We start from the raw sequence: 22,380 nt of genomic DNA, 5'->3' as shown, positions 1-22,380 counted from the left end.
TGAAGTTGCTTTGGTTTGCCTTTCTCTTATTAGTGATTTAAAACATCATTTCACATACTTAATAGTTTGTAGTTTTTCTATTGAAAACTGTTCATATCCTTTTCAGCATAACTAATACATAAATTATTTTGTATGACTATAGATATTTCTAATGGGCTTTATTTTCTCACCTCAATGAGTGAGGGAAGTGAAAAAACTTGGAAAAAGTCATATTTTTCAGAAATAATAGTATTAAGTTGATTACAGTTCCCAAAGTTAGAGGCAGAAAAGGTGAGAGGGGAGAGCAACTAAAGTGACAAACTAGACTTGGGTTGAGCAAGATGTGGAAAAACTCTTACCAATCAGAAACTATAGTTCCGTGGAGAAAGTAGTAGGTGAAAAAAGATTTGAGCTGGATAAAAAAGAAAGAAACCCTATAGGTAGGTAAAAGGTCGAATTTGGAGGAAAAAAATTTAGCAAAATTTTGGAGAAATTAAAGAAAATGTAAAAGAATCATATTCAGACCCAGGTACCAGTCCAGATTTACTCATTTTAAGAGAAGGTCAAAGACCAAAAAAGAAAAATATAAAAGAATTGAGTAGGATTAGGGAGTAGACTTTGGAGATGGAGACTCAGGAAGGATAAAGAAGAGGTAGATGGCAATAAGAAAAAGGTAAATGTAACGATTAAAGTTAAATTTTTAATCTGGTTCTTCTGGTCAAGGTCTAAACATCTCTAAATATTTTTGTTTGGTTGGTTTTTTTTTTTTAAGGCTAAAAATCTCAACCAATATTATGCAGGATCATCCCCTAGGACATCCTCCCCCACCCACCCTTACTCCCTAAAATTTTTTGGGTGGGGAACTATTTATATGAACATTTTGATTAAAAATTAATTATTAAATTCATGGACCCAGGTAAAGTATAATAATTTATCAATAAAGATTTAAAATATTAGCTTACAACATTCATCATTTCATAAGAAGTATTAGATTTAAAACACTGAACTGTATAGAGCAGAAATGACCATATAAATTTTGATTACTATTAGAGTCCTTATGGATCTCCCCCTCCCCCATGTTCTGGGCTCTTTTTGCAACACTTCATCCAATATCCACAGATTCATTTTCAGAACCATTTGGATAGAATAAGATTAATACAAGGAACAACAGTGTACTATCACTCCCCAATAATGTGTATTCCAAGAAAAATGGAAAATGTTACCTTTTTTGCAACAGTGTGTGTTAAAAAGTAAAATACAATGGTTAAAAACTTTATCATAGTTTGGAACTGTTTCACCCATTTTCACATGATAAAAGCTCCTTAATAATAAGAAAGTTCTAAAATAATATTTGTTTTTATAAAAAAATTTAAAAGATAATTTTTGTCATGCTACATTAAATTTTAAATTGTTTTTTAATATTATTTGTTGTGATAACAGTAAAAATATGCAATGTTGATATTGTCTTTATATTTCATAGTGCAATGTTTTTTAAAACCTCAGAGAAAATATCTCAAAATTATCACTTTGTATTAAATATATAATATATATCCAAATTATAATTTAAGAAAATGAAATTAAATAGAATTTGTTTCAATTACTGATAAGAACTTATAAGAATAGTTTCACATTAAAAGTTGCATTCCACTTTACCTTTTTGTTGTTTTTTACATTTTAAACACAAAAACGCAATAAGCACAAAATTAAAATATTATAGTTTATACACTAATTATCCAACCTCTAGATTTAAGGGTCTAAAAGAGAAGACTCCTATTGAGCACTTTAATGACAATCATCAATTTACCCCTTCTTTAGATGGAAGAATTTTTCAATTTAAGTTGTTCATAACATTAATAATTACAAATATGTCTTAAAAACAGATTTGAAGAAAAGGTAGCTTATTGTGTGAATTATTAAGAATCTGAGTAAAATACCTAAAATTTCTAAGGAACCAAGGCAAAACATGTTAAAAATTCTGAGAAGCAAAACAAAAAGTTAACTACTCAGAACACCATATACTAATATAAATATTTAAAGATTAAAAAATTAATAGTTTAGTGAGAGCAAAAAGGATTTTATACCTTTAATATTTTTAATTGTTTTCTTTACCATTATTTGTTAGTCTTTTTTGTATGTCTCATAATATAGCATATTAGTACATTAGCATATGCATGCAATTTATAAATAAATAAAATTTTTTTACTAATAGGGGTGTATTGTCAAACTATTTAGGAGAACACTGGCCTAGGTAGGGGAGAGGGAGTTTAAGGGTCTTGCCCATGGTCACACAGCTAGCATGGGCTAACAAGCTACCTAACTCTCAATGGCACCTTACAGGAAGCTAAAATTCACCTTCTTGCAGATTAAACCCATTATTTCTATCCACAGCTCCCTTCACCCCCCTACACCTGCCATGAAACAATAGAAAAGTAAAAGGTGTGTTTCCAAATCCAAATTGCTATTTCCAAGATTTCAAAGGTTGTGACTAATGTAGTTGGGTAGTGAAGTGCCTACTGGGCTTGGAGTCCTGAAGATCTCAATTCAAATCCTGCCTAAGGAAGTAGGCAGCGTGATCCTGGGCAAATAGCTGCTTTCCTGCTCACAGCTGATCTCCTGAATGAACTTTATTACCCTCTCCAAGAACTCATATCCCTGTGAGATTGAATCAACACTGAAACTTCCACCTCCTCCCAGGACCCCCTCCCTCTCTTTGAGCTGCTCCCAGACCCATCATTTCCCATCTAACTTAAGGGTGTCTTTATCCTGCCTCCTCCCTACCCTGACCAATCTCATCCCAGCCCTGTATCCTTTGCTACAGGACTGTCATGCCTTTCTTTGCATTCCTAGTGCTTAGCATAATGCCTGGCATTATGTTGTTGTTGGCACATAGTTGTTGTTTCTCAGTCATTCAGTTGTATCTGACACTTCTTGACTCCAATTGGAGTTTTCTTGGCAAAGGTACTGGAATGATTTGCCATTTCCTTCTCCAGCTCATTTTACAGATGAGGAAACTGAGGCCAACAGGGTGATGTGACTTGTCCAGAGTCACCAAATTGGTAAAATCTGAGGGCCAAAAAACTGGAAAACGAGGGGATGCCCATCAATTGGGGAATGGCTGAGCAAATTGTGGTATATGTTGGTGATGGAATACTATTGTGCTAAAAGGAATAATAAAGTGGAGGAGTTCCATGGAGACTGGAACAACCTCCAGGAAGTGATGCAGAGCGAGAGGAGCAGAACCAGGAGAACATTGTACACAGAGACTAATACACTGTGGTATAATCGAACGTAATGGACTTCTACATTAGTGGCCGTGTAATGTCCCGGAACAATCTGCAGGGATCTAGGAGAAAAAAACACTATTCATAAGCAAAGGATAAACTATGGGAGTGGAAACACCGAGGAAAAGCAACTGCCTGAATACAGCGGTTGAGGGGACATGACAGAGGAGAGACTCTAAATGAACACTAATGCAAATATTATCAACATAGCAATGGGTTCAAATCAAGAAAACATGTAATGCCCAGTGGACTTACGCGTCGGCTATGGGGGGTGGGGGGGAGGAAAAGAAAATGATCTATGTCTTTAACGAATAATGCTTGGAAATGATCAAATAAAATATATTTTTAAAAAAATCTGAGGGCCAAATTTGAACTCAAAACTCCAGACTCCAGGCCCAGCCAAGGCTCAATCCACTTCACCACCTGGCTGACAAGGAAGACAATAGACTTTTCTGTTTTTATCAGATTGATAGCTAGCTGCCTCCATACATCTGAATAAGAAATCACCAACTCTTGCTATTCTTCTCTTGTTCTGACTCTGAATGGATGGTTTCTTACTTGTTAGTCTCTTTGGTTCTGCTAGATCATTCTTAGGAAGATAAGAGTTTTCCATTCAAATCATCTAGCTCTCTCCTCTTTATGAAAAGCCTCAAATATGTTTTAAGTTCTAATTGTACAGGTGCCCTTATCCTTCCCTTTCCTTTAATTCCTGTTAATTCCCTAAAAATTAGAATTGGGCCAGTGGAAGTTAATTATTCCATGAGATAAAACAAAGTCAAAAGAATAAAAAGTTGAAGAAAAATGTGAACTATCTCATCAGAAAGACAACTGACCTGGAAAATAGATCCAGGAAATACAAGAATTATTAGACTATCTAAAAGCCATGATCAAAGAAAGAGCCTAGACGTCATATTTCAAGAAATTATTGGGGGAAATTGCCATTAGCTTAGGTCCAGACAGTAAAATAGAAACTGAAAGAATCCACTAATCATCTCCTGATTCTCAAAATGAAAACTCGGAATATTGTGGACAAGTTCCAGAGTTCCCAAGTTAAAGAGGAAATACTTCAAGCAGACAGAAAGAAATAATTCAAATATTGTGGAGCCACAGACAGGATCACATAAGATTAGTAGCTTCTACTTTAAAAGAACAGAAGGCCTAGAATATGATATTCTGAAAAGCAAAAGAGCTAGGACTAAAACCAAACCAGAAAAACTGAATATAATCCTTCATGGGAAAAATGAATTGTTAATAAAAAAGAGCACATTCAAGCATTATTGATGAAAAGACCAGAGCTGAATAGAAAAACTTAACATTCAAACACAAAACTCAAGAGAAGAATAAAAAGGTAAACACGAAAAGAGTAACCATAAGGTCTCAATAAAGTTAAATTATTCACATTCCTAGAAGGGAAGATGATACATGTAACTCCTTAGAATTTTATCATATGGGGAGTTAAAAGGAGTTTACATAGATAGAAGGCATAGATGTGAGTCAATTATGTTGCAATAATCTCCAAAATAAATGAAGGGATCAGGAAAAGGGATGTACTGGGAGAAGGGGGAAGAAAGAAGAGGGAAAATTTTCTCACATAGAAGAGGCACACAAGGAAAATATTTTATAGTAGAAGGGAAAACAGTGTGGTGGGCAACACTTGAACTGTACTGTCATTAGAATTGGTTCAAAGAGGGAAGTATATTGCTCTCATGGTCCACCAAGAAAATCATCTCCAAACCATTGTGGACAGGTTCTCTACCACAACAAAACTGTTTGGCCTGACTATCAGCCTCAGCAAAACAGAGGTGCTGTTCCAACCTGCACCAGGGAGGCCAACTAACCAGCCGTGCATTACAATCAACGGCACGCAGCTTTCTAATGTCAACACTTTCCAGTACCTGGGCAGCACCATCGCCAACGACGGGTCCCTAGACCATGAGATCAATGCCAGGATCCGAAAGGCCAGCCAGGCACTCGGGCGGCTCCAAAGTCCTCCAACACAGCGGTGTAAGCACTGCGAAGCTCAAAGTGTACAACGCAGTGGTGCTCAGCTCACTCCTGTAAGGTTGTGAGACATGGACACTGTACCGGAAGCACATGAAACAGCTGGAGCAATTCCACCAACGCTCTCTCCGGTCAGTCATGAGGATCCGATGGCAGGACCGAATCACCAATCAGGAAGTCCTCGACAGAGCCAACTCCACCAGCTTCGAAGTCCTGGTCCTCAAAACCCAGCTACGATGGTCTGGACACGTCATCCGCATGGACCCACAGTGAATACCAAGACAGGTATTCTAGGGTGAACTGTCAGCTGGACTCAGGAAACAAGGCCGACCAAAGAAAAGATTCAAGGATCAGCTAAAGTCCAACTTGAAGTGGGCTGGCATTACACCAAAGCAACTAGAACTCGCTGCCTCTGGCAGAAGCAGCTGGAGAACCCACATTCACCATGCCACCGCCACCTTTGAAGATGAGCGACGTCGACGTCTTGCCACTGTGCGAGAACGCCGACACCAGGCCACAACCGCACCTCCCATAACAACTGGTGTCCCATGTGCCACAAACTCTGTGCCTCAGTCTTTGGACTCCAAAGCCACATGAGGGTACATCAATAGATGATAATGCACAAAGACAATTGTCATTCTCGGTCACCGAGAGACTACCACTATATATATATATATATATATATATGTATATATATATATATATATATATATATATATATATACACACATACTCAGCTGTGTATCAAAATATAATTTATATAATAAAGAAGGGGAAAAGGATGAGCAAAAGGGAAGTGAAATAAAAGGGAGGAAATTTAAAGGGATCAGTGATTAGAAGCAAAATAAATTATTGAGGAGAAACAGGATAAAGAGAGAGAGAGAGATGAAACAGAAGAAAATGGGATAGAAGAAAAAACACAATCATAACTGTGAATGGGATGAGCTCATCCATAAAATGGAAACAGATTACAGAAGGGATTAGAAATCAGGATCCTACAACATGCTATAAGACATACACATGAAACACATACCCAGAGTTAAAATGAAGGGTTGAAACAGAATCTAATATACTTCACCTAAACTTAAAAAAGGCATTTCAGACAAAGCAAAAGCAAAAATAGACCTAATTAAAAGGGATAATCAGGAAAACTACTTTATGCTAAGAGGGACCATAGACAATGAAGTAATAACAAAAAAATTACCATAAGCTTATTTATAAAGGCCTTATTTATCTAAAAAACTGAATATATAATTGAATCAAATTTATAAAAGTCAGAGCCATTCTGCAACTGACGAATGGTCAATGGACATAACCAGACAGTTTTCAGTAGAAGAAATCAAAGCTATCTACAGTCATATGAAAAAATGCTCTAAATCACTACTGATTGGAGAAAGAGGCAAATTAAAACTACTCTGAGATACCACCTCATACCTTTAAGAAATTATAAATACTAAAGAGGATAAGGGGAAAATATGAACTATTAGTGGACTGATCCAAACATTCTGGAGAACAATTTGGAAGTAGGCCCAAAAGGCTATAAAACTGTATATATCCTTTGATCCAGCAATACATCTAGCTCTGTATCCCAAAAGATCAAAGTCAAAGGAAAGGGACTTATATGTACAAAAAATATTTATAGAAGTTTTTGTGATGGGAAAGAATTTTTGATTTCTAATCAAGGGGATGCTCATTTATTGGGGACTGGCTAAACAAGTGGTAGTGTATGATTGCAGTGGAGTACTATTGTGCCATGAAAAATGATAAGGGGAGTAGTTTCAGAAAAACATGACAAGGCCTATATGAACCGATATAAAATGAGAAGACAGTACAATGATGGTGAACCTCTTAGAGACAGAGTGCAACACCATGCTCCCCATCTAGTAGAGGGGGCTGCTCACCCCTTTACCCTAAACAGGGGAGGAAGGAAGAGCTCCCATTGGCTGCTGGGCAGAGGAAGGGAGGAATGTCCTCAGGTGCATGGAGAAGGGGAAGGGAACAGCTCTAACCTGAGTCCCTCTGGCTTTCTAGTAATGAAGTCTGGAGAGGACAGTGTGCATGCCCACAGAGAGGACTCTGCAGGCTATCTTTGGCACCTGTGCCATAGGTTCACCATCCCTGACCTAGGAGATAATTTTACAGAGTAATAGCAATGTTATAATGACAATCAACTGTGAAAGACTTGGCTACTCTAATCAATACAACAATCCAAGGAGGTTCCAAAGGATTCACAATGAAAAAATGTTCTCTACCTCCAAAGACACAACAGATGAACTCTGAGTACAAATTGAAGTATAATTTTCTCACTTTATATATTTTTCTTGCTTTTTTGGAAATATGGCTAATATGGACATGTGTTTTATATGATTTCACATGAAAATGGATACATTGCTTGCTTTCTCAGCAGCTGGAAAAGGAGTGGGAATGATCGAATTTGGAATTCAAACACTTTTTAAATGTTAAAAATAAAATTTTGAAATATTTAAAGAGATAAAATAAAGACCTTAAAATATTTATTGAAAAGAATTGAAATTAGTAAGGAAATGACTACTCACTCTTGGAGGTTCTGATGAAGAGGAAATATGGTCATAATCTGACATGTCCCTTAGATTTTTGGAAGGCTGATTTCAAATAATTCACAGGAAAGGTAAGCTAGATTCCATAGAATAAAATACTTCAGGGGAAGTGAATCCATGAGGGATAGTTGTTGAAGAATGAAATTCTAAAGACACAAAAGAGCAAACAATTACAAAGAGGAGGAAAAATGATATTTCTCTGAAGAGACTAATATGGACCAACCATATTAAATCTGTGTGAAGGGAATCCCCTAGGGTCTCACCTGTGTCCCCAGACTGCTAGCTTTACGTCAGGTGAGTGCGCTCCAAACATAGAACACAGGAGAAGTGACCTAGGCACAATGACCAAGAAAGGATCAGGTTAGGATCCAGGGGTAAAGGAGAAGAAATAAAAGAAGGGGTTCCAGGAAGTGCTGTCTCTCTATTCCCTTGAACATGGAACATGGTGGTGGAAGGATGGTGGCTGAGATGATAGCTATGTGAAGAAGTGCCCACATGGCAAGATTAGAATAGGGTTAAATCTCCCTCTATCTCTATGCTCTCTATTTCAAGTAAATATTAATAAACTCTATGGAAATTAAGGACCAGAGTTTTAATTTAGCTTTAACAGATCTAAAAAAGAAATATAGGTGGGGCAGCTAGGTGGCTCTGTAGATAAGAGTATCAGGCTTGGAGTCAAGATGATCTGAGTTCAGATTTGGCCTCAGACACTTCCTAGCTGTGTAACCCTTGGCAATTTACTTAATCTCATTTGCCTAGCCCTTACACCTTTGTCTTAGAGTTGCTACTAAGAAAAAAAGTAAGATTAAAAAACAAATAAATAAATAAATGAGAAATGCATGGAAGATAGAAATAAGGTAAGGTAACAGAAGATGTGTATTTCATGTGTGCCGCATGTATATTTCATGTGTACCACATGTGTATTTCATGTGTGCCACATGAGCCTGTGAAAATTGTGTGAGGAATGTAAAAACTCTGAATGAGTCAAAGATGCCCAGGAAAGCAACAGACAACAATAATGGAGTTCTTTAAAGCTCTATTGAGAGAAGAAAAAAAGAATTAAAGGAAGGAAATTCCTTTGTTTGGGGTAGATGGGTCAACAAGAGCTGCCAACAGAGAGAAATGTCAGCTTCTTGATCCTTATTTTGTTTCTCTGTAAAGGAGAATGACCTTTCAATGAAAATAACATAATAAAAATGACTGACACAGAGTTGAAGACAAAAAAAGGGAGTAAAAGAGTACCTACCTGCCTTTGATGAATTCATGTTTCCTAGACTAGATGAATGACATCCTCAGGTCCTCAAAGAATTGAGGAAGTATTTGTCAGTGATATATGAAAGATCATGGGAAACAAGAGAAATTGAGGAAGGACCAATCTTGCCCCAATTTTCAAAAATGGGAAAAAACAGAATCTTCAAACTTTAGGCCAATGAGCTTGATTTTGATTCCTAGGAAAATCATAAAATAGATCATTAAGAAATAGTTGCCAAAGGGCAGCTAGGTGAATCAGTTCTTAGAGAGGCAGGCCTAGAGATAGGAAGTCCTGGGTTCAAATCTAGCCTCAGAAACTTCCTGTGTGAACCCAGGCAAACCACTTAACCCCAGTTGCCTATCCCTTTCCCCTCTTTTCTGCCTTAGAACCAATACTTAGTGAAGATATGGGTAAAAAAAAAAAGAAATAGTTGACAAGAGACAGTGTCAAGATGGTAGAATAGCAGGAATATGAGCCCTCCCTTTTCCCCAAAATTCCAAACAAATCTAGAAAATGCACCAGACTGAATGCTGATGGGATATTTAAGAAAAAGTTGCAATGAGTCATTTTCCAATGAAGTTGGCATACGGAAAGAGAAGTCTGTAGAAATGGGGTCAGAGTGGCCAAGATTACTTACAGGGAACATTCCAGAATAGGGAGCTAAAGAGAATTGGAGCTGGGCACTGGGCAAGAAGAGGTCCCAGTCCCAAATGGGGGCACCATGACCTCAAGCAGGCTGCAGGCAGAGATGCCCACTGGCGGCTCTGTCACTGACTACCCAATTCCAGGTCACAGACCTGTGCAAGCATTCTGGAATGCACAGTGGTCTCTGGCTCTCAGCCAGGAACTGAGCAAGGAGCAGAAGCATAGGACAGCCAAGGAGAGTCTCAGCTCCTATCTCCAGCCCTGCCTGCTGCTATGAATCCCAAACCCAATAAGGGCCCGCAGTTCTATCACTCTGACTAGCAGTTTTCCAGGTGGGTGCTAGTGGATGATGAGCCACTGCTAAAGCCTCCAGGTAGGCCACTGGATAGAGTGCTAGAGCCAAGAATAGCCGAGTTCAAATCTAACCTCCAACAATTACTAGCTGTGTAACCCAGGGAAAGTCACTCATCTGAAAAATGGGGATAATAGCACTTGCCTCAGAGTTCTGTGAGGATCAAACAAGAGAATATTTGTAGTGCTCAGTGCAGCTCCAGAACATGGTAGGTACTTAATAAATGCTTATTCCTTCCTTCTAATTAGCTTAAATTTCAAAGGAGGCAAACCTACAGGTCTAGTTCTCAAACCCAAACCCAGGCCAAGAACTTGCAGAACTCAGCCTTTGGGGGGTGGAGAAGAGAGGAGAGTGAGGAGACTTGCCCTGGATCACACCTGTCTGAGAGCACTAAAAGCTTGCAGTAGGTAGATGCCATTATGATCCCCATTTTACAGTTAAGAAAACTAAGGCAGACAGAAGGCAAATGATCTACCCAGGGTCACATAGCTGGTAAGTGCATAAGACCAGATGGAACTCAGTTCTTCCTGACACCAGGCCCAGCACTCTTTGCCATTGCACAGCCTAGCCACCTAGAAGATAGTCAGGATCCAAAATGAGTTTTCTGTCATGGAACCCTTTAGCAGTTTGGTGACACCTATGGACCTCTCCTTAGAATAATGTATTTTAACATTTGTAATGGAAGGAAAGATGTCATTTTTTTCCAATCCAAGTTCAGAGACTGCCTGAAAACTATCCTCAGAATCTTTGGTGGTCTGTGGTTCTCTGGTTAAGAATCCCAGAATCCCTGGGCTAGGGCATTAGTCACATTCTAACAGGCTGAAATTCAATAGGAAAATTGTAAAGTCTACAAACTGCCCCCCTCCTTATATCCTACCCCACCAATGATTCTGAACTCATTCTGTCCTCATTCAAACTCTCTTCTCCATCTCAATTTGCCCTATCCTTTATTCCCATTCCCCTGAACCCCCCCCCCCTTGTCCCACTGTAAAGCTACTCACCACTACTCCTGCATTCTTTGGAATGTCTACTCCATAGGCAACCATCTTGCTTTCATTTTCAATCTCTTCCTTCCCTATTCCTCCTACCTTTTGGCTCTGACTGAGACCTGGCTCCCTCCTGGGGCAGCCCCTCCCTAACCACCCAGCATTCCTTCACTGGCTGCACTTTCACTCTTCCCCCCACATTCCCCCCCCCCTCCAGTCGAAGTAGAAGAATTGGAATACTCTTTGTTCCCCATTGACCCTTCTAAGTTCTCCCTCTACCGCTGTCACTCTCCTCCTTTGAGGTTCACTCAACCCATATCTACCACCCAATCAAAATTCTGGTAACCTTTGTCAAGCCAACTTCCAGTACACTTCCCTTCTTTCCTCCATGACTTCAGTCCCAAGCTCAGTCTTTTTCGCCTCCTCAACTCTTGCCCTCGTGGATTTCAAAAATGGCAAGTATTTTAAGATCTAGTTAAAAGTACTTTTGTTACTATTTTCAGTATAAAAGCAAATGTACTCTTAAAATTCTGTTTTTATCATTAGCTATGGAAAAGAATTTCCAACTCTGCAAGAGTGCAGTGTGAAATCTCTTTTTAATAGAAAAAGGTCTTCTTTCATGGATTAATATCCCCATCTTGTGGCCTTTTAGAACACTGCCACACCATACTTCTAAAGCTGGCTTCTGGCTTTCCACTCTAGGCATAAATAGTGTTCATTACCACTTGATACTTGCTTCAGAGACTGTTGAAAGTAAGCCAGAAGGCTGGATCCATAAAATCCCTTTAAATTTAGGTCAATAATCATATGTCTTGTGGTTTCATTAGTGTAGGAACTCCTAGAATGGGCACTTTCAACAGATACAGATTAATGGCTTATGCTTTCAGATCCAACCTCATTATTATCCATTGTTCCTTCTTCTCACTAAATGAATTTACCATTTGCTCTACAACTAAAAAGCAAAAATTTAACTCTGCCTTTATAGCTCACCACTGAAGTTCCATTCCAAGGCCTCATTTTGGCACAAGAGGTGACTCCTGCAGTCTATGCCAATATGAGTTCAAGCTCTGAAAGACTCCACTAAGATGAAAAGACCAAACATAGAACTTGAAACATTATACCCTATTGATAGAGCTGTGAACTGGTCCAAACAATGTAGAAAATATTTTTAAATTATTCAAGAAAAGTGGCTAAACCATTTATAACCTCTGATCTAGTCATTCCACTGCTGAGCATATATCTCAAAGAGATCAAAGAAGGAAAGACAAGCCTGATAAACATACCAAAATGTTCAGAGAATTTTTTGTGGTAGCAAAACAAAAGTAGCTGAGAATAAAGTGTATGTCCAGAGGATGCCACCCAACATGGTCAAGGACCTTGAATCCAATGACATCTGAAGACCAGATGAAGAAGTAGGGGATGTTTAGCCTACTTAGAAGAGAAAACTCACTGGGCACATGATAACTGTTTGCAAAATCCAAAGGGTTGTCAACCTGGAGGAAGAATTAGACTTGCTTTGTTTGTCCCCAGATCAGGAAGTTGCAAAGAGGAACATTTACCCTCAATGCCAGGAAAAATTTGCTAACAATTTCCCAAAGTGGAACAGCTCTCTGGAGAAGTAATGGGCATACCCTCCTTATAAGTCTTCAAGCAGAGGCTAGACAACTTGGGTATGTTGGGCTAGAGATTTCCTTCATGTCTAGGTTGGATTAGATAGCCACCAAGATCTCTCCTAATGCTTTCTGTAATTCTAAGTTCTTATCAACTGGAAAATAGCCCCAAAACTGTTGCATGTGAATATAATGCAACAATATTGTATTATAAAAGCAACAACAAATCTGAAAAATTTGGAGAAGTATGAAAGGCTTGTATGATCTAACACAAAGTAAAGCAAGCAAAACTAGGCAAGCAAGATACATAATGACTGCAACAGCTTCACCAGAAACAATGAAAGGCAGCCCAACTCTAATGATAAGGGTACCGAACAGATGGTGAAACATATTTTCTTCTCTTTCCAAAGAGAAAAACAGAATGACTAAGGGAAAAAAGGGTGCTGCATATACTATCAGGTGAAGTCGCTATGTAAAAGGGTTTTCTTAACTATTTTTTCTTTGTTAGTAGAGAGAGGTACAAAGAAGGATATCACTGCAATGTAATAGCAAAGGCAGCAACAAACAATTTAAAAAGAAACAAGTATGGGCCCCCAGACAGATTGTTATGTTTCCACCTGAAGACAGCTCTAGTTCAATGAGGCTCCAGAAAGTTCACCATCTTGAAATAGGGGTAGGGAGTGTTTTGTTTTGTTTTGTTTTGTTTTGTCTCAGAAATTTTTATAACAGTCTAGAAAGTTATAGAGGGATTGCTGTCTTTCAGTGGCTACTTCAGCTATACCACCTAAATCACAGGTCTTTTGAAGTTCTGAAGTGCCCTCCATGACCATACAATGTCCATCATTTCTTTCAAGACCCAGCTCAAAATGCCTCTGAAAAGCTTTCCTATAATAAACTGGGCTACTATGTCTTATGCTGTTTTTGTCAACATCCAATTTAGGGGTGATTTAAAGGCTTTTCCTACATGTGTTCAGTTGTCCCAATTCCAATCTGCATTTCATCAACACACACTACTCTTAATTCTGGAGAAATCAATGTGGCAAAAAAGAAAAATAAAAAGTCTGGGAGAAAAAGGATTGCAGATTTACATTTAGAAGGGGGCTATGTGTTTTGTTTCCCAACTCTGCTCCTAAGCAAGTCATTCAATCTCTTTGGACCAGAATTTCCTCATCTGTCAAATGCCCAGATGATCTTTTCAGCACTAAAACTTTAGATCAAGTAGATACTAGATGACCACTTATTTGTTATGTTACAGTGAGAGTTTCTTTCATGAATGGGATAGAGTGGATGGTCACTGAGATCTCTTCCAACTCCCAAATTCTATGATTCAATTCAAACAACACTGAATAAACGTCTATTATGGACAAGACACTTTGTTTGGTACAGAGACTTAAAAGATGAATAAAACATTGTCCTTTTGGCAATTTGATAATTTTATTAGGGGGATAAAACACACATAAACAAATCTGACAACATATAGTATGAGAAATACGTAAGCACTAAAATGCTACACGAGTTCAGAAAAGGGGAAAATAAAGTTTCACTTTTAGAAAGTTAGGTCTTACAGGACTGACAGAGGCTGTCAAGATGAGAGGAGGCATTCCAGGTATGGGGAATGGAAGTCATGAAGATAGGCATATACCGGATATTTCTATGATAGAAAGATAAACAGTTCACTCTCCATGAAGCACATAAACAGAAATGGGGAACAATAAAACTGGAAAGGTAAAGTTGGAAACTGACTGGAGAGAGGCTTGAATGTTAGAATCAGAAGTTTTCACTTCATCATATAATATGAGGAGAGGGAAGAAAAGACTTTGGCCTTGTCAGATCACACACTATATTCAGTTCTGAAAGTCACATTTTAGGAAAGGCATTGGTAAGATGAAGAGTATCAAGAGGATGTCCAGAATGGTAAAGAGTCTCAAGTTCATGCTATATAAGGATGAACTAAAGGAAACAGTTTAGCCTGAAGAAGAGAAGACTGAGGGCTATCTTAAAATATTAAAAGAGTTGTCTTTTGAAAGTGAGATTAGACTTTGTGTGGTCCCAGAGGGCAGAACTAAGACTGATGGGTAGAAGTTGCAAAGATTTAAGTTTGATGGAAAGAAAACTTCTTAATGGTTTTAAATGCAAAAGTGGATGGATCTGCCTCTGGATTTCAACTTCACTGGAGGTTTTCAAAAAAGGGAAGACAATCACATGTGGCCTTTATCATCATGTCTAGTTATAGTTTAGCAGTCCCTTCCAGTCTTGTGATTTTGTCATCTCTATCAGGAGAATATGTGAAAAAGAGGAATGAGGGAAGAAAGACAAGTGAACACTCAGAGCCAATGATGATGGCATCAGATGTTTACTGATTCAGTAAAGGTCAAAGGAAGAAGAAACTAGTAATAGTAGTTATTGATGACTTCCTGATATGGGGTACTAAAATAGCTATTCATTGACCTAATAGTAATAACAAGGAAATGCCAGCTGCAATCCCTAGGGGACATATCTCAAGACCTGGCAAACTTGATGACAACTACCCACTTTTGATTACATATATAGGGACAAATGATACTTCTGGAAAGAAAGTTAAATGCAAGGCTAAGATTACAAAATCCAATCTTAAAATATAAGAATGAGGGGCTTTTTTTTCTTTTAATTTTTTAAAAACCCTTACCTTCTCTCTTAGAATCAATACTATGTATTGGTTCCAAGGCAGAAGATAAGTGATTTAAAAAAGAGAAGGTAAGAGATAGGCAACTTGCCCAGGCTCACACAGCTAGGAAGTGTCTGAGGCTAGATTTGAACCTATGACCTCCCATCTCAAGGCCTGGCTCTCAGTTCACTGAACTACTCAGCTGTCCCTAGAATGAAGAGCTCTTGATAAGAGTAGAGAGACCTAAATGAATGCCAGTAAAAATGTATTTGCTTGATGACCTGTAAATCTATTAAAGAGCTTCAACCTAAAAAGGAAAGAAAGAGAAGGTATATGTATATCCACCAGGCTAAATTTAATAGAAATATTCTACCTTGTGTCAACTGGGTTTTTTTGGGAACCCCAAGTTTGCTGCTGTCCCCTGAGAATTAGCCCAGAGGAAAGTCCCTGACCTTTTGTGTCCATTGTAAAGCAACAGCCCCTCACTGTTATTTTTGTCTGGAACTCTTCATTTTCCTTTGTTACCATTGTAAAGTCAATCGACTGTCCCTCTCATCCTCATCCCCTATGTTTCACCTAGAAAGGCATTTAAGCTTCCCAACTTTAATGGCTCCTTGGAGTTTGGAGTTGTCAATCTAGCATGGTTGGCTCTCCCAGGGGTCAGTGTCCAGAGCATCCAGAGTTCAATCCTAGGACTCTGTGTAGTTGTTAGTGCGCAGTTCTGTGTAGAGGCCTACTATCACACTGAACCCCTTTTCCTTGATTAAAGAGTGATCTTCTGACCATTTAATAGTTCTGTGTTTTTTTCTAAGTCAACAAATGGAGGTTCCCCAGCAAGATTAGGAAGTCCCAGCTGCCTGAGCCACCCTGCTAACAAGGATCCCCAAACCCCAAAACCCCAAAACGTGAGGTACCCACACAACCTGTGTGGAGTTGAATCATTAGTCTGGTTAGCAGAGGGGCCAGGTAAGTGGCTCTAGGAAAAAAGGACTCTCCTGTATTTGAGAGGGTAAGGGTGATATCACTGAGGATCCTTTTGATTACCCCTATCAAAAGTATCCAAACAGTTTGAACCTGATTGGCAAGTAAAAGTATCTGAACAGTTTTGAACCTATATTGGAACAGTTTTTCCATCTAAATATTTTATTTTTATATCTCACCAATTTTATTTTTACAAGTGGCCCACTCTTTAATTAAGGGGCCATGAAGCAGTGGTCTGTGGATTGCACAGAGAGCCGCAGAATCCAGAGCTACCCTGGAGCTGCTGGAATGGGGAACAGCATGTCTGTGGTCCCCAGGAGGAGGTGGGGGCAGCTGGCAGCCCGTGGAACCACCTAACAAAACGGTCCCAAAGTACATATTTCATATATACTTATATGTAGATATGAATTTAGTTCAGGCAAAGGTTTGACCCCAAGGCAAATTGGACAAAATGGAGTCTAGCTCAACCTGACTACAAGCTCAGAGCTTGTAGATTTTTGGGTTGTGTGTGTTGGTGCCTGTGTATGTGAGTGAATCAGTGTCTATGCTAGAGGTAAGGGCAAGATTAAGCGAGTGGTGACAAGTGAGATCTAGCGTTCTTAGCCTGGAACTTATGAACTCTTAAAATATTTTGATAACTACATTTTAACATAATTGGTTTCTTTTGTAATTCTATATATATTTTATGCATTTAGGACTATTACTCTGAGATGTCTATAGGTTTTTCTAAGCTGCCAAAGGGGCCCTTGACACACACACCAATTAAGAAACCCTGAGCCAGATTACCAGAGGAGAAAATGACAAGAAAATTAGGAGGCACTGACATGTAGGAGAGACATTAGGCAGAAGGAAACAGTCAGCCCTGGACCAAAGGTAGAGACAAAATTAGAAGAGTATAAATGTCACAGAAGTCACCCAGAGGAAAGTACCCAAACTAAGCAGTGATTCCATCTTTTATTTCTTCTGTATTTCCCTCTTGCATCTACTACTCATCCAAAAATTCCTCCTATGTGGCACCGGGCTCTAATGGAAAGATATTGGGAACTCCAGACTTGAAATTGAAAGACTTGAATTTGTAGCTTACTTACTAATGAACCTATTAAAGGTAAAAATAATAATAGCTAGCGATTGCAATTCCATACTTACAACCTCCCTGTGAGGTAGATACTATTATGATGCCCATTTTACAGATGTGTAAAATGTACAGGATTTGAAATCAGGTCTAAGTCTCTGCCACAGAATGACATTAGGCAAATCGCCTTTCCTCTTTATACCTGTTTGCTGATTTGTTGAAGTCGAGGTAACAGAAAACCTCCAAGATGTATGTATGCATAATCTATGTATGTCCGTTTGTACGTCTATGTCTGGGTACATTTGCACACGTGAGAGGGAGCTCAACGAATAAATCCGTTACTGAGGAAAGGTACAGCGATACGATCTGATCCCCGACTGCCCACAAGAGGTTCCCAATTTGGGGTGGAGTGGGGGATGAGACAAGAACCCCACCACTTGGAGACACTCGGCCGGGAGGAGGGATGGGGGCGGGGGCGGGGGCGGGGGCGGGGCGGGACAGAGCCGTAGGGAATCCGGCACCGTCCTCTCAGTTTATTTGGGAAAAGAAGGCCACAGGGCTGGTTCCCGCCCACCTCCTGGAGTTGGGGTCAGAGGAAAGTGCTACAGACTGAGCTCTCCTGGAGGTGCGCACCCCGAATGCCACATAGACTGTGCTGCAGCCAGGGTGGGTTAGGGCGCGGGTAATGAATGGGCCCCCCCCGCGTCACATGACCCTCCCACAGGCTCGCCCTTTCACTTGCCCCGCCCCGCCCCGCCCCTCACTCACCCCGAGTCGGCGGCGGGGTAGGGGAAAGGGAAGCTTGATCTGGCTTATGGGGCCCAGCCAGACACCTTAAAACGCCGTCCGGGAGCTGAAGGCTATTTACGGGGGAGTAGGGGGAGGGGAAGAAAATCACCTCTTCGGAGGTGGCGGGTAAAAGCGCGGGAAACGGGGGCCTCGCGGGAGGTCCGGTAACGGTGCTTTAGGAAACTCTGCCAGGGGAAGGTTCGAGTCCGTGGCCGGGCCCTTCAAGGGAGGAACGGTTGTGGGCCTAGCTGTCTTCTTACTTCCAGCTAGAGGCTCTTTAAAGACCCCTCTGCTGTGCCGCCGGCCCCCAAAACAGCCCTCGGCCTCCCGGGTTGGTTTTCACCCAGAGGAGGCTGGGATGCGGTAGAGAAGAGATAGACATTCAATTAATCTCTGATCCTTGTTTACATGTAGTTTGCATAATCATTTAATAATCAAAGCACATCAGTCTGACCCCACTCCTTGCTCCTTTTCCTACCCGAATGCCTAGTGCAATTTCTGTCTACCATTATCTAAAACTCAACTCCTAGTCCTGACTTGTTGAATTTTCCTAGTCAGCTCCGTAGGAGTCTCGCAGCTAGCACTCTGTCCCAGAAGGTTAGCCCCGCCCCTTTAGTGGGGACACCCCGTCCACAAGTAGCCACGCCTCTGGCCTAAGGTAGCTACTGCGCTCTCCCACCCACACACACCCCCTTTTCTATTTCTGGATAGGCATGCATTAGACACCTCAGCCGACTCCATAGGTTACTATGGGCTCCGTGGGGTCCTAAGCACTGGGGACGCGAGGAGGAAAATCCCTGGGAGGGAGGACTCAGACTCTGAAACAGATACCACACGTCAGAATCCGGTGTGAAGGAAGACTTTTTTGTTTGTTTCGGGCACTGGGAGAAGTAGTTGTGCTGGCTAGTCGGAGTCAAGGCGGCTCAAAGGCCCCCACAGGCAGTGCCGAGGGCAGCCCCGCAGCCGGGGCCTGGTGCAGCCGCCGCCGCTGCCGCTGCTGCCGCCGCCGTCGCCGCCGCTGCTGTCAAGGAAGCGGAGGCGGCCGATGGAGTCCGGGAACGGCGGCTGCTGCTGCTGAGGCGGCGGCGCCGGCGGCCGGACACCGACCCCTCACCTCGTCCCCTCCGCGGGGGTCCCTGGAGGTAAGGTGCCCCTCCCCCCTTACCCTACTCCAAGGTTCCTCTTTCCCCCTCCCGTCTCCCCCACCCTCCTTTCCCACCCCCGGTCCGACTAAAAAACTCGACCCCCCCTCCCCGTCCCTGGGAACACCTGCATATCAAGTTCCCTCTCAACTTTTCCCTCAAGCTCGGGGTCCTCCCACGTACTTTGCCTTCCTCCTCTTCTTAGCTCCTCCCCCTAACTCCAGGGTTTCCCCGGTCCTCTTTCCTTCTCTTGAACCCGAACCCACCCACTAATTTTTTTCCTTGTGATCTTGGGCCCCTTCTACCTCGTGTCCTCCTTCCTTTATGGTCCCGTAATTGCTTTTCTCACTCGCCTGCCTTCCCTTTGCTTTACTCTTTGACCCTTCCTCACTCCGCTGACCCTAAGTCGTCCTCCCCTTCCTCTCAAGTTGCTCTTTATCCCCCTGACGCTGGGCTTTCACCTCAGGGTTATGAATTGTGGCCTTACATCACGATTAGATTTTGGTAACTCCCCTCCCCCGATTATCATTTTCAAAATACTTTTAGATCCTCCTTTGGCCAATTGGCCGACCCCCCTTCCCCTTCTCTCTGGTCTTTGTAACTTCCTCGCCCCACCCGTCCCCCATTCCAGTACCATCCCCAAAACAGCTTAAAGTTGACTCATGGTAAATAGAGGAGATCTCAAAGTGATGACCTCTTCTCTACTGAGGAATTCCAATTTGACTTCCTCTCAATTTGGGCCATAAGGATTGGTGTGGAAAGTAAAAAAAAAAAAAAAACTTGAATCAGATTTCAGTATCTGTCTTTGATATCCTCTGTCATATTCTTCCCCATCTAGCTAACCCCTCTCATTTCAAAATCAGAAAAGCCTTGAACTAAAGAGTAAATATTTTAGGAAGCTGCTTCTGATTTTCCAGGGCAGAAGGAAATATTCTTCTAAATGCTTGGGGAATGGCGATAACCAAACTGGAAGTGAGGTCCAAGTGTCAACAACAAACCTTTGAGCCCAGTCGTGGTATATACATTTTTTGGAGAAGTCTCTTTCAGCATCACTTTGTTGTACAGACTGCTCACGGATAGAGCACTGGGTCTGGAATCAGAAAGCCCTGAAAGTAAATCCAGCCTTAATCACATATTTGCTGTGTGACCCTGGGCAAATCTATCTTAGACACTTACTAGTTGTATGAACTGGGCAAGTCTACCTTACCAGGGTTATTGTATCAAGTGAGATCATATTTATAAAGTGCTTAGCACATATTAGGAGCAAATAAATGCTTATTTCCTTCCTCTTCCTCAATTCAAAAAGCAGACACTAAATGGATTGACAAGTTAATATGAAGGAGAATGTGGAAAAAATTGATGTGGACTATTTCATTTTAGATTTGTTGCTTTAAAAACAATTGGGGAAGTAACTTTCAGTCAATCTCTGTCCTAATCCAGGGGGAAATCATTCAATTTAGTGGCTCACTAGAAGAATAGTTTTATTGACTCCATAAGAGTGCACCATGTGTGAGACCCAGAAAGGTAGTCAATATAACTACAAGCTCAGACAGTAGAAAGAGTCATGGGAGATGAAAACCTAGGTTCAATTTTGACTCCCAGGGTAACATTAGGCATATTATTCTGCTTTGTACTAGTCAGATTTGTAATAGTTTAATAGCAAGAATTGTATGAGGGACAGTATCAGACCTACCTTGTTTGTTTGTAAAAGATTCTGGGGAATATAAAGACATTAATAGTAGTAATGCAGTATTCCTGAGAATCTGTCTTCTGTCTCCCTTACCGAATATATCTGTGGCCTACTGCCCACCACATTAACAAGATTAAAAGAGAACCCCCCCCAACCCCACTTCTCATCTGAACCAAGGTGTGGACCAAGCCCCTTCCTCAGATCCATAAACCTACATTCCAATACATGTAAGCCAGAGTGGGAAAAGACCTTTAAGTAAAACAGTCTTGAGAGTTTGGCTGCTGCTTTATTAGCCACCTAACTTCATCATGGTTGTATCAGTGAAAAAAGGTCTAGTAGATTAGGTGTTCAGTCCCCCACCTAGTTCTGAGTTAAAGGACCTCATCTTCCCTTTTATCCATTTCAACTACTGCTGACCCCCTTTTCAGGAGCATTTATTACATAAAAGGATTTGAAGATGTGATCCAGGTTCACCTGTGTAACAATTTTTGCTCCAACTTGTTTTCCTTTTTTTTCCATCTCCCTTTTCAAAGCTAGATCTTCATGGGGAAAACACTTAAGCTAAGCATAGTTAAAGCTCTGGGGCAGAGGAGGAGAATCTCTTCAGTGGTTTGATGGAAAGCACACAAGGGAATGAGGAGTCACCCAAATAAACAAGGGGATAGGGTGGAGAAAACTCAATTAGAAAAGAGAAACCAGGCTGCCTTTCCTTGCCATGTGTCTTTTCCATTTGGTGCTTCCAGAACTGGTTGGGACCTCTGCCCAGAATCTGCCAGTTCTGGCTTCTTGGCCCCATTCCCTCAGATGTGGCTCAAGGAACTCAATTCAGTCACATTGAACCCACTGCCATCCATCCCCCTTGATGGTCCTCAAAGAAAGTCTGCCCAAAGTTTAATATTCCCTTAGGAACATTGCCATAATTTTTATTTATTCCTGATAGGGCTTACATTTGCTTGACTTGACCCTGGAAGATGAATTATAACCCCAGGAAAATGAGAGTCCCCAACTTTAGCTGTAATATTAGAGGGGCAAGATGAGCTGAAACTAACAGGGGATAGTTGAGATTAGAATGATACTATCATGTAACTCTTAAAGTTTTCAAAGCATGTCTACATTATCTCATTGGACTTCCAACTCAGTGAGGTAGGTGCTATCATTACCCATATTATACAGATAAGGAATCTGAAATTTAGGAGGTTAAGTGATTTGCCCAAGGTCACATAGTAAGTGTCTGAGGCAGGATTTGAACTTGAGTCTTCTTGTCTGTAAGTCCAGTTTTCTTCTATACCATTTTGCTCCCTAGGATACAGGTTCATAGGATCCATAGATCTAAAGCTAGGAAGACTCAGAACCCATCTAGTCTCCCAGTTTTACAGACAA

The 22,380-nt window shown here is 40.8% G+C and overlaps 1 protein-coding gene and 1 long non-coding RNA gene across 6 annotated transcripts in view; one reads left to right on the top strand and one right to left on the bottom strand.

Annotated features, from left to right (window-relative positions):
- Window positions 1-6,077: 6,077 nt before the first annotated feature.
- On the bottom strand, window positions 6,078-18,759 carry LOC130457527 (uncharacterized). Of its 3 annotated transcripts, none has more exons than XR_008916801.1 (3): window positions 18,148-18,759; window positions 8,101-8,169; window positions 6,078-7,983 (listed from the first exon to the last, which is right to left on the bottom strand). It is a non-coding gene; the product is annotated as an uncharacterized LOC130457527 (long non-coding RNA). The 3 variants fall into 3 exon arrangements; XR_008916802.1 differs by having other exon boundaries at window positions 18,278-18,759; XR_008916800.1 differs by lacking the exon at window positions 18,148-18,759 and adding an exon at window positions 9,084-9,944.
- PI4KB (phosphatidylinositol 4-kinase beta) overlaps window positions 17,610-22,380 on the top strand; it is a 27,640-nt gene continuing 22,869 nt past the window's right edge. The window contains exon 1 of one of the 3 annotated variants that reach the window (XM_056819371.1): window positions 17,610-17,628. The gene's annotated coding sequence lies outside the window, so the exon portion shown is untranslated. Of the gene's footprint in view, window positions 17,629-19,108; window positions 19,311-22,380 lie in introns of those variants that run through there. The other 2 variants (XM_007485416.2, XM_007485417.3) reach the window with 2 other exon arrangements.

The sequence above is a fragment of the Monodelphis domestica genome, chromosome 2 (genome assembly GCF_027887165.1).
Source record: "Monodelphis domestica isolate mMonDom1 chromosome 2, mMonDom1.pri, whole genome shotgun sequence".
Taxonomy (NCBI): Eukaryota; Metazoa; Chordata; class Mammalia; order Didelphimorphia; family Didelphidae; genus Monodelphis; species Monodelphis domestica.
This window is presented reverse-complemented; position numbering and strand designations above follow the sequence as displayed.